Source organism: Stegostoma tigrinum, unplaced genomic scaffold, assembly GCF_030684315.1.
Source record: "Stegostoma tigrinum isolate sSteTig4 unplaced genomic scaffold, sSteTig4.hap1 scaffold_126, whole genome shotgun sequence".
NCBI classification, from domain to species: Eukaryota; Metazoa; Chordata; class Chondrichthyes; order Orectolobiformes; family Stegostomatidae; genus Stegostoma; species Stegostoma tigrinum.
In genome coordinates this window covers 682,598-699,193 of record NW_026728074.1, presented here as the reverse complement: position 1 = coordinate 699,193, position 16,596 = coordinate 682,598, and the positions used below count along the sequence as shown (strand labels likewise).

The 16,596-nt window shown below is 43.8% G+C and overlaps 1 long non-coding RNA gene across 1 annotated transcript; it reads left to right on the top strand.

Moving 5' to 3' along the window:
- Positions 1-319: 319 nt before the first annotated feature.
- On the top strand, positions 320-16,277 carry LOC132207695 (uncharacterized). The gene is made up of 3 exons (XR_009443710.1): positions 320-362; positions 13,238-13,351; positions 15,663-16,277. It is a non-coding gene; the product is annotated as an uncharacterized LOC132207695 (long non-coding RNA).
- The last annotated feature ends 319 nt before the right edge of the window (positions 16,278-16,596 follow it).

Here is a 16,596-nt window from a genome sequence, read left to right as displayed (position 1 = left end):
GTTGGAAAAGCTCAGAGATCATGGGAACTGCATTGAAACTGCCCGAAACACCAGCTCTTGTGCCCCTGAGATGCTGCTTGTCCTGCTGTGTCCATCCAGCCCCACACTTTGTTTTGCTGGAAAAGCTCAGCCTATTTGCAGCATCTGTGAAGGATCAGGCAGAGTTTCACGTTTCAGGTCCGGTGACCCGCCCTCAGAATTGTGGCCTCGTCCTCTGATTGGTTGGAGAACAAGCACGTCCGGTGCCTTCTTCCTGTTCCGCCTGTTGCTTGCTATTGGTCATTCAACGTCGTTCAGCCACGGAGCATGCGTACTGGGAGGGATATCCGGAATGAAACGGTCCTCCATGAGAGCCACAAGCGGTGAGTACAGGTTAAAGGGGAGGGCAGCTTCATACTCTGTTACTTTTCTCACAGCATTCAACAACTTGAAAACTGGATTGAAAATGATAGACAGAGCAGCCACTCCAGAAGCTTCCAAAATTGCACTGCACCTTCTTGATCTGCTGCAATCCACATGGTGAAGTAGCTCAGTCCAACCTGTCTCTGCCTCCCTAACCTGTTCTTCCTCTCACCCATCCCTTCCTCCCACCCCAAGCCGCACCCCCAGCTACCTACTAACCTCATCCCACCTCCTTGACCTGTCCGTCTTCCCTGGACTGACCTATCCCCTCCCTACCTCCCCACCTACACTCTCTCCACCTATCTTCTTTACTCTCCATCTTCGGTCCGCCTCCCCCTCTCTCCCTATTTATTCCAGTTCCCTCTCCCCATTCCCCTCTCTGATGAAGGGTCTAGGCCCGAAGCATCAGCTTTTGTGCTCCTGAGATGCTGCTTGGCCTGCTGTGTTCATCCAGCCTCACATTTTATTATCTTAGCTCCCATGTTGCTGTTTGGTAAGGAGTTACAGGATTTTCATCCAGTGGTGATAAGGTTGTGCTGATATTTGTGTCAGTTGTAATCATTTTGTTCTTATTCCACCTTCACCATATTAGAAACATAGAAAATAGGAACAGGCGCAGGCCATTGTAGCTTTCGATCCTTCTCTGATAGCCACTTTGATCATGGCTGATCATTCTACTCATATTCTTCCCACTAGAGAGTCATACCCTTTGATCCCTTAAGCCCTCACAACTATACATATCATCATCATCATTATCAGTATCAGTGTTTGGCCTTAACTGATTTCTGTGGCAGCAAATTTCACAGGGTCCCCAGTCTCTCTTTTTTTTGAAAAGGTTTCCTCATTTCAGTCCTTAACAGCTTAGCCCATGCCCCTCAGCTCTGACTACCTGGTCACTGACAACATCCAACCTGTATTGAGGCTTGTTAGAATTTTATTGGCTTCTGTGAAATCTTTCCTCATTCTTCTAAACTTGGGCAGCACGGTGGCTTAGTGGTTAGCACGGCAGCCTCACAGCACCAGGGACCCAGGTTCGATTCCAGCCTCAGGCAACTGTCTGTGTGGAACTTAGAACATAGAACATAGAACAGTACAGCACAGAACAGGCCCTTCAGCCACAATGTTGTGCCGACCATTGATCCTCATGTATGCACCCTCAAATTTCTGTGACCATGTGCATGTCCAGCAGTCTCTTAAATGACCCCAATGACCTTGCTTCCACAACTGCTGCTGGCGACGCATTCCATGCTCTCACAACTCTCTGTGTAAAGAACCCGCCTCTGACATCCCCTCTATACTTTCCTCCAACCAGCTTAAAACTATGACCCCTCGTGCTAGCCATTTCTGCCCTGGGAAATAGTCTCTGGCTATCAACTCTATCTATGCCTCTCATTATCTTGTATACCTCAATTAGGTCCCCTCTCCTCCTCCTTTTCTCCAATGAAAAGAGACTGAGCTCAGTTAACCTCTCTTCATAAGATAAACCCTCCAGTCCAGGCAGCATCCTGGTAAACCTCCTCTGAACCCTCTCCAAATCATCCACATCTTTCCTATAATAGGGCGACCAGAACTGGACGCAGTATTCCAAGTACGGTCTAGCCAAAGTTTTATAGAGCTGCAACAAGATCTCACGACTCTTAAACTCAATCCCCCTGTTCATGAAAGCCAAAACACCATATGCTTTCTTAACAACCCTGTCCACTTGGGAGGCCATTTTAAGGGATCTATGTATCTGCACACCAAGATCCCTCTGTTCCTCCACACTGCCAAGAATCCTATCCTTAATCCTGTACTCAGCTTTCAAATTTGACCTTCCAAAATGCATCACCTCGCATTTATCCAGGTTGAACTCCATCTGCCACCTCTCAGCCCATCTCTGCATCCTGTCAATGTCCCGCTGCAGCCTACAACAGCCCTCTATACTGTCAACGACACCTCCGACCTTTGTGTCGTCTGCAAACTTGCTGACCCATCCTTCAATCCCCTCATCCAAGTCATTAATAAAAATTACAAACAGTAGAGGCCCAAGGACAGAGCCCTGTGGAACCCCACTCACCACTGACTTCCAGGCAGAATATTTTCCTTCTACTACCACTCGCTGTCTTCTGTTGGCCAGCCAATTCTGTATCCAAGCAGCTAAGTTCCCCTGTATCCCATTCCTCCTGACCTTCTGAATGAGCCTACCATGGGGAACCATATCAAATGCCTTACTGAAGTCCATACACACCACATCCACAGCTCGACCCTCATCAACTTTTCTCGTCACATCCTCAAAAAACTCGATAACGTTTGTGAGGCATGACATACCCCTCTCAAAGCCGTGTTGACTGTATTTGATCAAGCCATGCTCTTCCAGATGGTCATAAATCCTATCCCTCAGAATCCTTTCTAACACCTTGCAGACGACAGACGTGAGACTTACTGGTCTGTAATTGCTGGGGATTTCCCTATTTCCTTTCTTGAAGAGAGGAATTACATTTGCCTCTCTCCAGTCCTCAGGTACGACTCCAGTGGAGAGCGAGGATGCAAAGATCTTCGCAAGTGGCGAAGCAATTGCATTTCTCGCTTCCCAAAGCAGCCGAGGACAATTCTGGTCCGGGCCTGGCGACTTGTCAATCTTAATGTTTGACAAAATTTTCAGCACATCAGCTTCCTCCATCTCTATCCATTCCAGCATGCACACCTGCTCTTCAAAGGTTTCATTCACTACAAAGTTCGTTTCTTTCGTAAAGACAGAAGCAAAAAACTCATTTAGGGCTTCCCCTACCTCCTCAGACTCCACACACAAGTTTCCTATGCTATCCCTGATCGGCCCTACTCTTTCTTTGACCATTCTCTTATTCCTCACGTAAGTGTAAAATGCCTTTGTGTTTTCCCTGATTCCTTCTGCCAAGCCTTTCTCGTGCCCCCTCCTGGCTCTCCTCAGACCATTTTTGAGCTCCTTCCTTGCCTGCGTGTAATCCTCTCTAGCTGAACTTGACCCTAGCTTCCTCCACCTTATGTAAGCTACCTTCTTCCTTTTCACAAGAAGCTCCACCGCTCTCGTCATCCAAGGTTCCTTTATCTTACCCCTTCTTGCCTGTCTCAGAGGGACATATGTACTCATCCCTCGCAACAACTGTTCCTTAAACAGTCTCCACGTCTATAGTTCCCTTACCATGGAACAATTGCTCCCAGTCCATGCTTCCTAACTCATGTCTAATCGCGTCATAGTTTCCTCTTCCCCAATTAAATATCCTCCCATTTTGCCTAATCCTCTCCTTCTCCATAGCTATGTAGAATGTGAGGCAGTTATGGTCACTATCACCAAAATGCTCTCCCACCACAAGATCTGATACCTGCCCCGGCTCGTTTCCGAGCACCAAATCTAGAATGGCCTCTCCCCTCGTCGGCCTGTCAATGTACTGCGTTAGGAAACTCTCCTGAACATACCTTACAAAAACAGCTCCGTTCAAATCTTCTGCTCGAAGGAGGTTCCAATTAATATTAGGAAAGTTAAAGTCACCCATTACAACAACCCTACTGCGTCCACACTTTTCCAAAATCTGCCGACCTATGCTTTCTTCAATCTCCCTGCTGCTACTGGGGGGCCTGTAGTAAACCCATAACGAGGTGACTACTCCCTTGCTGTTCCTAATTCCCACCCATACTGACTCGGTAGGCAGATCTTCCTCGACAATGGAAGCTTCTGTAGCTGTGATACCCTTTCTGATTAGTAGTGCTACACCCCCTCCTCTTTTTCCCCCCTCCCTATTCTTTTTAAATGTTCTAAACCCTGGAACATCCAGCAACCATTCCTGCCCATGAGAAACCCATGTCTCTGTTATGGCCACAACATCATAGCACCAGGTACTGATCCATGCTCTAAGTTCATCACTTTTATTCCTGATACTCCTTGCGTTAAAGTAAACACACTTTAACCGATCCCTTGGTTCCTTTCCACTAGCTGGTCTACCTCTTGCTACTGCCTCACCTGCATCAACTCTCACCTCTGGTATACAGCTCAGGTTCCCACCCCCCTGCCATACTAAACCCTCTCGAACTACTCGAGCAAACCTTCCACCCAGGACATTGGTCCCCTTCCAGTTCAGATGCAACCCATCCTTCTTGTACAGGTCCCACTTCCCCAAAAGGCATCCCAATTATCTACATATCTGAAGCCCTCCCTCCTACACCAGCTGCGCAGCCACGTGTTAAGCTGCGCCCGCTCCCTGTTCCTCACCTTGCTATCTCATGGCACTGGTAGTAAGCTAGAGAACACTACTCTGTTCGTCCTGCTTTGTAGCTTCCATCCTAACTCCCTGAAATCACTTTTTATATCCTCAACCCTATTTCTGGCTATATCATTAGTGCCAATATGTAACACGATTTCTGGCTGTTCGCCGTCCCCTTTTAGAACCTTATACACCAGATCGGAGACTTCCCGGACCCTGGCACCAGGGAGGCAACATACCTTCCGGGAATCCCGATCCTGACCACAAAATCTCCTGTCGATTCCCCTAACTATCGAGTCCCCTACCACGAGTACTTTTCTATTCTGCCCCCTTCCCTTCTTTGCCACAGTGTCAGGCTCAGTGCCAGAGAACTGACTACTATGGCTTTCCTCTGCTAGGTCATCCCCCCCAGCAGTATCCAAAACGGTATACTTATTGCTGAGGGGAATGCCCACAGGGGATCTCTGCACTGTCTGTCTGTCCCCTTTCCTCCCCCTAACTGTAACCCATCTATCCTTGTCCTGAGCCTTAGGAGTGACCAACTCCCGGTAACTCCTCTCAATTACCCCCTCTGCCTCCCGAATGATCCGTAGTTCATCCAGCTCCAGCTCCATTTCCCTAACACGGTTTTCAAGGAGCTGTAGTTGGGTGCACTTCCCGCAGATGTAGCCAGCGGAGACGTGTGCCACGTCTCCCAACTGCCACATTCTGCAGGAGGAGCAAGCAACTGCCCTAGCATCCATACCCCACATTTGTTTACACATTCTCCCCGTGTCTGCGTGTGTTTCCTCTGGGTGCTCCGGTTTCCTCCCACAGTCCAAAGATGTATAGGCTAGGTGGATTGGCCATGCTAAATTGCCCGAGGTGTTCGGGGGTATGTGGTTTGGAGGGGGATGGTTCTGTGTGCGATGCTTCAAGGGGTGGTGTGGACTTGTTGGGCTGAAGGGCCTGTTTCCACACTGTAGGGAATCTAATCTAATCTAAACTCCAGTGAATTTCATCCTAACCAATCAGTGCTGTCCTTACACGTAAGCCTTGCCATTCCAGGAATCAGTCTCATCAACTGTGTGAAGAGCGTCCATAGCCAGAACATCCTTCCTCAGATAAGAATTCCAAATTTGCACGTACCACCTCGGGTGTGGTCTCACTAAGATCCTGTACAATTTCAGTAAGACATCACTGCTCCTGTACTCAAATGCTCTCACTCTGAAGGTCAAAATACCATTAGCCCTCTTCGTCCCCTGTTACACCTGCATGCTTACTGTCAGTGACTTGTGTTTTCCTAGTTTTGTAATCCAACTGGATAGTCTTGAACTTATCCACATTATATTTCATCTGCCTTGCATTTTCGCCCCACTCACTCAACTCCAAGTCACACTGAAGCATATTTGCATCCTCCTCACAGATCACTGTCCTAAACCTGCAAGCTTGCAGATACAATATTCGAGTTTTCTCATTTACATAACTAATAGATGATGTGAGTACCTGGCGTCCATCACTGACCCCTGCAGTACCACACTGGTCACTGGCTGGCACACAAGAAATGACTGGCACACAGAAGCAATCAGTTCTGTATCCCCCTGAATACCCAATCTCACATGCTCTAACTTTACTTGCTAATCTCTTCTGTGGGACCTTTTGAACGCCTTCTCAAAGCTCACATTAGCCACATCCACTGTCTTTTCAACTCCAAATGTTGCATTCTTGAAACATTCCAGCAGTTTTGTCCAGCATGATTTCCCTTTCATAAATCCATACTGACTCTACTTCTGTCACTGTTTTCCAGTATTACGTTAAGGTCTATAGTTCTCAGGCTTCTCCCTACATCCCTTCGAAAACAAAGGCAGAAGATGAGCCATTTCTGGCCATCTGGCACCCCACACGTATTTATAGATGATACCAACATTTTTGCAATTTCATCCCTTACTTCCCAATAATGTCCTGGGATACATTAGATCAGGTGCTGGAGATTTATCCATCTTCATATTTCCAAGATATTTAACACTTCCTCTCCTGCAACATGAACTGTTTCCAAAATATCAAAAATTATTTGAGTTCTTTAGCCTCCTTCATTACAACTTGTCCATGCCGACCAGGCTTCCCAAACTGAACGAGTCCCACTTGCTTGTGTTGGGTCCATTTCCCTCTAAACCTTTCCTATTCATGTACCCGTCCAAATGTCTTTTAAATATTGGAAGTGTACCTGCATCTACAACTTCCTTTGGCAGTTCATTCCACATAGAAACAACCTTCTGTTTGAAACAGCTCCCCCTTGTTTACCTTTAAATCTTTCTCCTCTCCATTTAAAAATATACCCTCCAGATTTGGACTCCCCTCTACAAGGGAGAAGACACTTGTTGTACACTTTATACTCCTCATGATTTTATAAACCTCTCTAAAGTCATCCCTCAACCTCCTATTTTCCAGTGAAGTCCCAGTCTCTCCTCATAACTCATACCCTCCAGTACTGGTAACCTATAGACTGTAAGAGTAGCATGACGCCATCCAGAGTAGAAAGTTAATCCAACCACGAGAAGTATCACCTAACCGCCATCTCTTTGGCCCTTCGTCAAATAGTCTGGCAATAAGAACCGTCCAACTTCATACATGGAGAGTGAACGTTTCAGCTGGTTTTCTCCAGCCCCCGAGTCTTGAAATACCTCACGTGAATGAAAAGGGATCTTCCATTCACCTTATCTGTACTCTTCATGATTTTATAAACATACAAGTCCACGCCTCCAATTCTTAGACCGCAATGGAAAAATGTCTCAACCGATCAAGCCTCTCCTTACGACTCAAAGCCTCCATTCCTGGCAACATCCTGGTAAATCCTTTCTGAACCCTCCCCAGCTTGATGATGTTCTTCATATAACAGGAGATCTGAAGTAGCCACACTTTCAACATGTGACGCCAACTTCAAAGAATTAAGGGCCTGAACCCTGAGGTCTCTCTTTTCGACAACACTAACCCTGAGGCCCTACGTTTAATTGTATAAGTCCTGATCTTGTTTGTTTTACCAAAATGAAATGCCTCGCCTTTATCCAAATTAAACACCACCTGCCATTCCTCAGCCTCTTAACCCTATAAATCAAGATCTCTTAGCAATCTTGGACAACCTACTTCGCTGTCCACTATCCTGCCTATTTTGGTGTCATCTGCAAACTTACTGACCATGTCTCCACTGTTCTCATCTAAATCACTTTTTTATATAAAGTCAAACAAAATTGGACTGAGCACTGACCCCTGTGGAACACCTCTGGTAACAGGCCTCCGGTCTGAAAAACAACCCTCCACCACCAGTCCCTGTGTCCTGTCACTAAGCCATATAAACGACTTCCACCACTCTGCCTCAATTATCTTCTTTGTTACTTCTCCAAAAAAAATCAATCAACTAATCATTCCTACCTCTCCAAACACATAAATCCTACATTTCACGATTACCTTCAACTACATATCCAAAACCGAAGTCAGACTCTCAGCTCGATAGTTCCCAGGCGTCTCCTTACGTCCCTTAAACGAAGGCACAATTTTAGCCACTCTCCAGTCATCTGGCACCTCACCCGTAATTATAGATGATACAAATATTTCTGCAAAGGGGCCCCATGTTTTCTCATTAACTTCCCACAACATGATTTGATGCACTAGAGCAGGACCTGGAGGTTTAAAGTCAGAGTGTAATACAGCATGGAAACAGGCCCTTCGGCCCAAACTGGTCCATGCTGACTGTGGTGCCCACTTAGCAATTTCTAATTGCCTGCATTTGGTCTATGACCCCCTCCAAACACTTTCCATCCGTGTACCTACCCAAATGTGTTTTAAACGTTGTTTTTGTGCCTGTCTCAACCACTTTCTCTGGCAGCCCATTCCAAATATGCACCACTGTCTGTGTGAAGAAGTTGCTCCTCACATCCTCCTTAAATCTGCCCTCTCTCACCTTAAATCTGTACACTCCAATTTTCCATTCCCCATCCCTGGGAAAAAGACTACGTGCATTCATCCTATCTATGCCCCTTATGATTTTATTGACCTCAGTAAGGTCACCGCTCATTCTCCTCCATTCCAAGGAATAAAGCCCAATCCTGGCCAACCTCTCCTCAGAACTCAGGCCTACTATTCCGGGCTCTTTGCACAGCTTCCAGTTTAACTATGCCTTTCCTGTAACAGGGTGATCCAAAACTGTACACCACACTGCAAGTGTGGCCTCACCAATGACTTGTACATCTTTAATGTCCCAACTCCTATATGCACTGCCTCGACTGAAGAACGCCAGCATGCTAAATGCTTTGCTCACCACCCTGTCTATCTGTGATGCTGCTTTCAACCAACTATGTACTTGTACTCCTCACTGTCTCTGTCCCACAAGACTCCTCAGAACATACCATTCACTGTATGACTCTGACCTCGGTTGAACTTTCCAAAGGCCAACACCTCACGCTTAGCCGTATTGAATTTCATTTGGCAATCCTCAGCCCACTTCCCCATCTGATCACAATTCCCCTGTAATTTTTGATAACTTGCACTGCTATCAGTGATACCTCTTAATGTTGTATCATCCGCAAACGTACTAATCATGCCGTGTACATTCACATCCAGATCGTTTATGTAAGTGAAAAATGACAAAGGTCCCAGTACTGACCCCTGTGTCACACCATGAGCCACAGGACTCCAGTCCAAGAACCAACCTTCGGCCATCACGCTCTGCTTCCTACCATCGATCCCATGAGTAGCTCTCCCTGGATCCCGCACAACCGAACCTTCATGACTAGCCTGCTGTACGGGGCCTTGTTAAAGGCCTTACTAAAGTCCACATAGACAGCATTCTCTGCCTTACTCTCATCAATCCTCTTGCTTACCTCTTCGAAAAGCATGAATAATTTGTCAGACATGATTCTTGTGCACAAAGCCATGATGCCTATCCCAAATCAGACCTTGAATATCCAAACATTTGTGCATCCACTCCCTGAATATCATCTTCAATACCTTGTCTAGCACTGGTTCACTGGCCTGCAGTTCCCCATGGGTCTTTGCTACCTTTCTTAAATAATGAGACAACATTAGTCACCCTCCAGTCTTCCGGAATTTCAGCAGTGGCAAAAGATGAAGCAAAAATCTCTGCAATTTCTTCCCCAGCCTCCCGCAGTGTCTGAAGCTGGACTTCATCAGGTCCATTGGATTTATCAACTTTAATGTGCTTTAAGGCTGTAAACACCTCCGCGATGGTCCAGAACATCCCCACTTGCTTCCCTTTTTATCCTTAGCATCCATGATTCTCTACTTAGTAAACACTGAGAAGAAATTCATTAAAAATCTCCCCCATTTCTGTGAACTGTTTTCAAACCAAAATATTTCTCCTCCTGGTTTGTCTAGCCTCCATTTCTTTCTCAACAGTAAAAACTGATGCAATATATTCCTTTAAGATCTCTCTCTCCTCCTGTGGTTCAACACAAAGTTGACGTTTTTCATCTTTATGGAGCCCTGCTTGCTCTCTCGGTGCTCTCTTCCTCTTAATGCACTTGTAAAAACTCTGAATTATTCTTAAGCTTATCTACCACAGCAGTTTCAAGTTGCTTTTTTGCCGTCCTGATCTCCTGTTTAAGAATTCCCCTAACACTATTTACACTGTTCACGATATTCATTTGAGCCAAGTTGTTTTCATCTAATAATTTATTATTGTTATTTTTATTCTTGACTAAAACCTGAGTATCTTTTTCACCATTGCTCTCTAATCCTACCAGCCATACCTGTCACTTGAACAGGGACATAATGACTCTGAATTATCACACTTTTGAAAGCCTCCCACTTATCAGACACCCTTATGCCTGCAGTCTACTCCTGATAACTTTTGAAAGTTATAAAAACAGAAGTTGCTGGAAAAGCTTACCAGGTCTGGCAGCATCTGTGAGGAAAAATCAGTTAACATTTCGGGTCTGTTGATCCTTCCTCAGAACTTTTGAAAGTTCTTGTCTTATACCATTAAAAATTGCTTCCTCCAATTGAAAACTTTTAATTTTTCTGGAAGACATATCCTTTTCCACAACTGTTGTAAAACTGATAGAATTACTATCACAAGATTCAAAGTTTCTCTGTTCTGTCACTTCAGTCACTTGCTCTGCCTTATTAACCAAGAAAAGCTTTTTATTTTCATAGGAACATTGATTTATTGGTAAAGAAAATTTTCTTGAACGCATTTCACAAATTACTCACCATCCAAACCGTTAACACTCTGTTAGTCCAGGTAAATGTTTGGAAACTGAAGATCACCAACTATTATAATCTTATTATTCTTATACCTATCTGAGATCTCTCTGCACATTTGTTCCTCAATTTCCCTCTGACTATTAGGAAACCTATGGTACAATCCCATTAGATGATCGTTCCTTTTTATTTCTAATTTCAACATATGTTTTCATTGAATGGTGTTTCTAAAATATCTGTTCTGGTGATAGCAGCAATGTTTTCCTTATTAATAAAAGCTACTCCCTCACCTGTTTTGCCTCCCTTTCGATCTTTCCTCTGAAATCTGGAACATTATTACAGGCAAAATATCTTGCAGGAGGTGGATGATGTGGAAAAATTCTTCCTACCAAAATGAATGGAGCACAATATTTGTTAAATGGAGTTCTGAAGTGCAGAAGAATGAAAATTAAGAAATTGAATTTCAGAGTTAGTGTGCAGATATAGAATGTTATCAGAGGGTCACACAGCATGGAAACAGGCCCATCGATACAACTAGTTCATGCCGACCATGTTCCCAAACTAAACTAGTCCCATCTTTCTGCGTTTGGCCCATATTCGCTCTCATCCTTTCAAATTCATGTATTATCTGAATGTTTTTTAAACATTGTAATTGTAACCCACATCCACCACTTCCTCTGGCAGTTCATCCCACACACTGAGCACTCTGTGTAAAACAAAAAGTTGTCCGTCATGTCCATTTTAAATCTTTCTCCCCTCATCTTAAAAAAAATTCCCCTGGTTTTGATAACCCCCCCCCACCTGAGGGAAAAGGCCTTTACTATTCCTTATCTGTGTGTCTCATTATTTTATTAACCTACATAAGTCCATTTCTCAACCACTTAGCTTCCAGTGAAAGAAGTCCCAGCCCATCCAGCGTATTTTTATAACTCAAACCCCTTCATTCCCAGCAATATCCTGGTAATTTTGTCCAAACCCACTCCAGTTTAATAATAATCTTCCCATAACAGGACGACCAGAGCAGCGCACATTCCGACAGAAGAGGACTCGCCAACATCACTTCCCAACTCCTGTACTCAAAGGCCTGAGCAATGAAGACAAGTGTGCTAAATGCCTTCCTAACCACCCTGTCTATCTGTGATGCAAATTTCAAAGAATGATGTACCTGAAACCCGAGGTTTTTCTCCTGATCTGCAACACTACCCAGAGCCCAACCATTAATTGTGTAAGTCCTGCCCTTGTGAAGTATTGCGTTTTGGTAGAACAAACATTTATCAAAATAAAATTCAATCTCCCATTCCTCAGCCCATTGCCCCAATTGATCAAGATCTCTCTGAAATCCAGAAAGCCACTAGGCCATCTCCCTTATTATGACAACAAATAATCATCAATGAAAAGATGTTCACTTCATTTGTACAAGGAAGGGGTCAGACCAAATCTCGAATACTGTCTGCAGGTTTTGGTCTTCTGTTCGTTTATTCAAAGTGGCTCAGAGAAGGTTTACAAGATTGAAACCTGGAATAAGTGGGTTGTCTGAGGAAGATGGATTGGGCAGGAAAGAGGGAAAAGGATTTGTCAGGAGCTGCTGATTAAAACAGGAAACTGATGTGAGCCAGGATATAGGGTGTAGTGAAGTAGAGTCTGTTTGGGTTGAGCTGAGAAACACCAATGGACAGAAAATGACCTTAGTGCTGCATATGGAACCCAAGCTGCAGTAATATTAGGGAAGGCATTAGGGTGGAATTGAGAGATATGAGGCATAAAGTTATGGCTTTAATTACAGGTGACTGCAACCTACTTATAAATTGTCCAAATCACAACTGTAGCAGTACAGTGCAGGAGGGATATTTAGTGTCTATATGGTACAATTTTATGAATCAACATGTTGAAGAAGCAGATGGGTGTTGTATAATGAGGATGGAATAATTGACAATCGAGTTGAGTACGGGCCCTTAAGGATGAGGGACCACAATAGGATAGAATTCTTCACAAAGCTGGAGAGTGATGAATGTTGTTTCTGAGACTTGGGTCCTGTATTTAAATGAAAGAAGTTAAAATGATATGAGGCACGAGCTAGTTGTGATAAATGGTGAATCAGTGTTTAAATGGATGATGGGAAATGGGTAATGGCAAATGTTGAAAGAGGACGTGGGCAAGCTGTGGAAGTTCTTCATCGCAGCCTGGCATAAGAACAAAATGGGAAACATGATCAAACCACAGCACAGAAAGGGAAATGAACACGTGTTAAATTTAAGGAAGCAGCATACACAATTAGGTCAATAAAACAACTGACAACAGGATTGGGAGCAGTTTAGGTTTCTGCAAAGGGAAAGAAAGGGATTTAATCAGAGTGAGAAAACAGAACATGAGTGCATGCTGCAGGGACCATACAAACCAATAGAATTTTGTTTTATATTCATTCACAGGATGTGAACTTTGGTGGCTTGGCCAGAATTTATTGCCCATCTGTGATTGCCCAGAAGGCTATCAAGTGTCAACTGCATTGCTGTATGGCTGGAGTCACACACAGACCAAACCAGGTAAGGATAACAGTTCCTTTCCCTGAAGGATATTTATGAGCCAGATGGCTTTTTCCTGACGATCAACAACGGTTTCATGATCATCATTAAACTCTTAATTGAAGATTGGTAATGAAAGACTGGTCAAGAAGAATATAGGGTCTCCTGACAAGCAGAAACAGGGAATTTATAATGGGGTACAAAGTGATAGCGGAACAATTAAATATGACTGAGATTTTCAATAAGGAGGGTACAAATAACCTCCCAAAATTAAGGGGATCACAGGGTCTAATGGGAAGGTGGAATCAGAATTAGTAGGAAAATGATATTGGGACAACTAATGGGATAACAGGCAGATAAATCCCCAGACACTGATAACCTTCATCTCAAAGTACCTTAGGAAGTGGCAATAGAAATAGCAGATTCACAACTGGTTTTCCTCCAAATTCTATAGACTCAGTTTTTATGGATTGGAGAATCGCTACTGTAACCCCAATATGTAAGAAGGGAGTCAGAAAGAAAACAGGGAATTTGCATAAAATTGTTGGTTGGAAAAATATGTTCGTGTCCACTATAAAAGATGGAATGACAGAGTACTTGCAAGATAGTGTCAAGATCAGACAGAGTCAGCAGAACGTTTTTCCGTGCTGTAGACTCTGTGTTGGGTGTGAATTCCCTCCACACCACTCACCATCCTGACTTGGAAATGTGTCGCTACACCTTCAGTGTTGCTGGATCAAAATCCTGAATTCTCTCCCTAACAGCATTATGCGTCCACCTACCGCTCATGGACTACAGTGGTTCATGGAGACAGATCACTGCCACTTTCTTAATGACAGTTAAACACAGCCAGCAATGCCCACAGGATGTGTTTTTAAAAAGACTATCAAGGCCAAGTGTGAATGTGGAATTGAAGCCGAAATAGATCAACTTTGACCTTTTTGAGGCTTGAGAGGCAGAATGGATAACTGATTCCGAATTTCTGATCTCTTCTCCTATTAAAATGCATCATCTCACCAGGAATGATGTATTCCCTGTAACTTAGAAGGATGACAGCTGATGTGATTAAAACTTTTCAAATGTTAATTGAAGCTGGTCGGGGTGTAGAGAGGAACTAATCCACTGGGTGAATGAAGTGGGAGCTCAAACACCCTCCTCACCCGCAGTCATCAGACAAGACCTGAGCTTCTTTGTCCTGCGGTTTATTCAAACGTAGGAATGAGGAACAAGTGTGGGTCACTCGGCCCCTCGAGCCTGCTCTGCGACTCAATAAAATCACTGATTTAATTTCAACCTCAGTTCTATGTACCTGCATATCGCAGAATATCTTTCATTGTCTTGGTCAGCAAGAATCTGTCTCTGCCTTTTAAAAAAAAAAGATGCTGCATCCACTGCCTTTTGCCGAAGGGAGTCACAAAGATTCTCAGCCCTCTGAGAGAAATGTTCCTCACTATTTCAAATGGACTCACCCTTACCTTTAAACAATTACCTCAGTTCTAGATCCTTCCACAAGAGGGACCATGTTTTCACCATGCATCTGGTCAGGTCCCCTCAGGATCTTTCATGTTTCAATTTAGTATCCTCTTTCTTTTCTAAACTCCAGAAAATACAGACCTAGCCTGTATTTTCCTCCAGATGTTCCTTTAAGGCAATCCACTCATTCCAGGTATTACTCTATTGAATCTGCCCTGAAATGTTTCATAACAACCTTCTCTGAGTCGGGTGACCAGAACTGAACACAGTACTCCAAATACAAATCCCACCAGTGCAAAAAGGGGAATTAATTATCGAAAGGAGGACCATGAATTCCCACCTGCTTGCAGGAATGCATTTTCAGCCAGCTTCGGTCATTTACACGTATCCAGTTACAGACTGACACAGGTTATGGTCAGATAGTTGTACGGTTTGTATTGTTACACCGACAGCATTGTTGTGGTCTCACTCAAACCTCCCACTTTGGCTCTGCACAAATAATGATTGGCTCTGTAGCCAGTTCCCACAGCCTGATTTGTCCTGTATTTTTCATCTTCTGTCCTTTCAAAGATATCAAATGATCCAAGTGGAATAGCTCAGCAAGACTGACAACATCTGTGAAGGAAAGAACAGAGTTAATGTTTTGAGTTCGGTGACCCTTCCTCTGAACTTGAGAAAGGATCATCAGACCTGAAACATTAACCTGTTTTTTTCATTCACAGATGTTGCCAGATCTTCTGAGCTTTACCAGCAAATTATTTTTCATTCCTGATTTACAGCATCTGCAGTTTTTAATGATCCAGGTGACAATCTAGCAGCTTTCATTCTACTTTTAACTGTTGTAAATTTATTTTTTCAGGGAATTGGAAAGGGAGCATTTACTGACAGGCTGCTCAACTCAAACACTGGATCAAGAACTGCCGGGAACACTTAATTCTCAGGAGCTTTGAATATGGAAGGAACAAGTGTCATTCACAGTGAAGAGAAACCATATACGTGGCCTGTGTGGACAAGCCTTCAGTCAATTGTCTGGCCTGTCAGTACGTAAATGCAGTCAAAACAGGGTGACAACCATAACATCAAACAGCTCTTGCTTTGTAATATCATAGTGATGGATCTCAGTTTGAGTTAAGCAAGGGCCACTCATCTCCTCTCCTCCCTACATTCTTAGTGCAAACATGGACCAAACAGCTGAATTCCAAATGTGAGAGGGACTATCCACTATCTTAAGGCTCCATTTGACAGAGCATTGTATTAAGGAATCATGACAAAGCTAAGTTCAATAGGAACCAGAGAATATTATTCTTCCTTGGATAGCTGGTTTTTGAAAAGATTGCATCTTCAGACCTCAGTAAATCGAAACAAGGTGAATTTATTCAAACTTGTACCACATACTTGTGGAAGAGGTCTGTAAGTTTAGCTCGGAGACACTACACCTTTTACAGCTCAAAACAGCATATGAAGGCATTTTCATGTAAAAATGGTTGCATATGACATTGATATAAAATAAATTATTTCACTTACTTACTATAAAAACAGGATGCTGTTCAGTTTCTGACAAAGTTCTGAGTCCTCTAATTTCAACAGGACTTCCACTTCCATACTATCTTCAGAGCTTCTCTATCCGACCGTCAGCTCACAGCTGGGTGAGTAACACTTACGTGACTATCTTAAGCTATACAGATAGTTTCTGAGCCCTAAGTAACTGTTGATGGTTCACTGTTATGGACCTGCAGTTAAACTGTCGGAGCAACAATAATTCTGACCTGATATGGTTGTATTTGACAGTTACC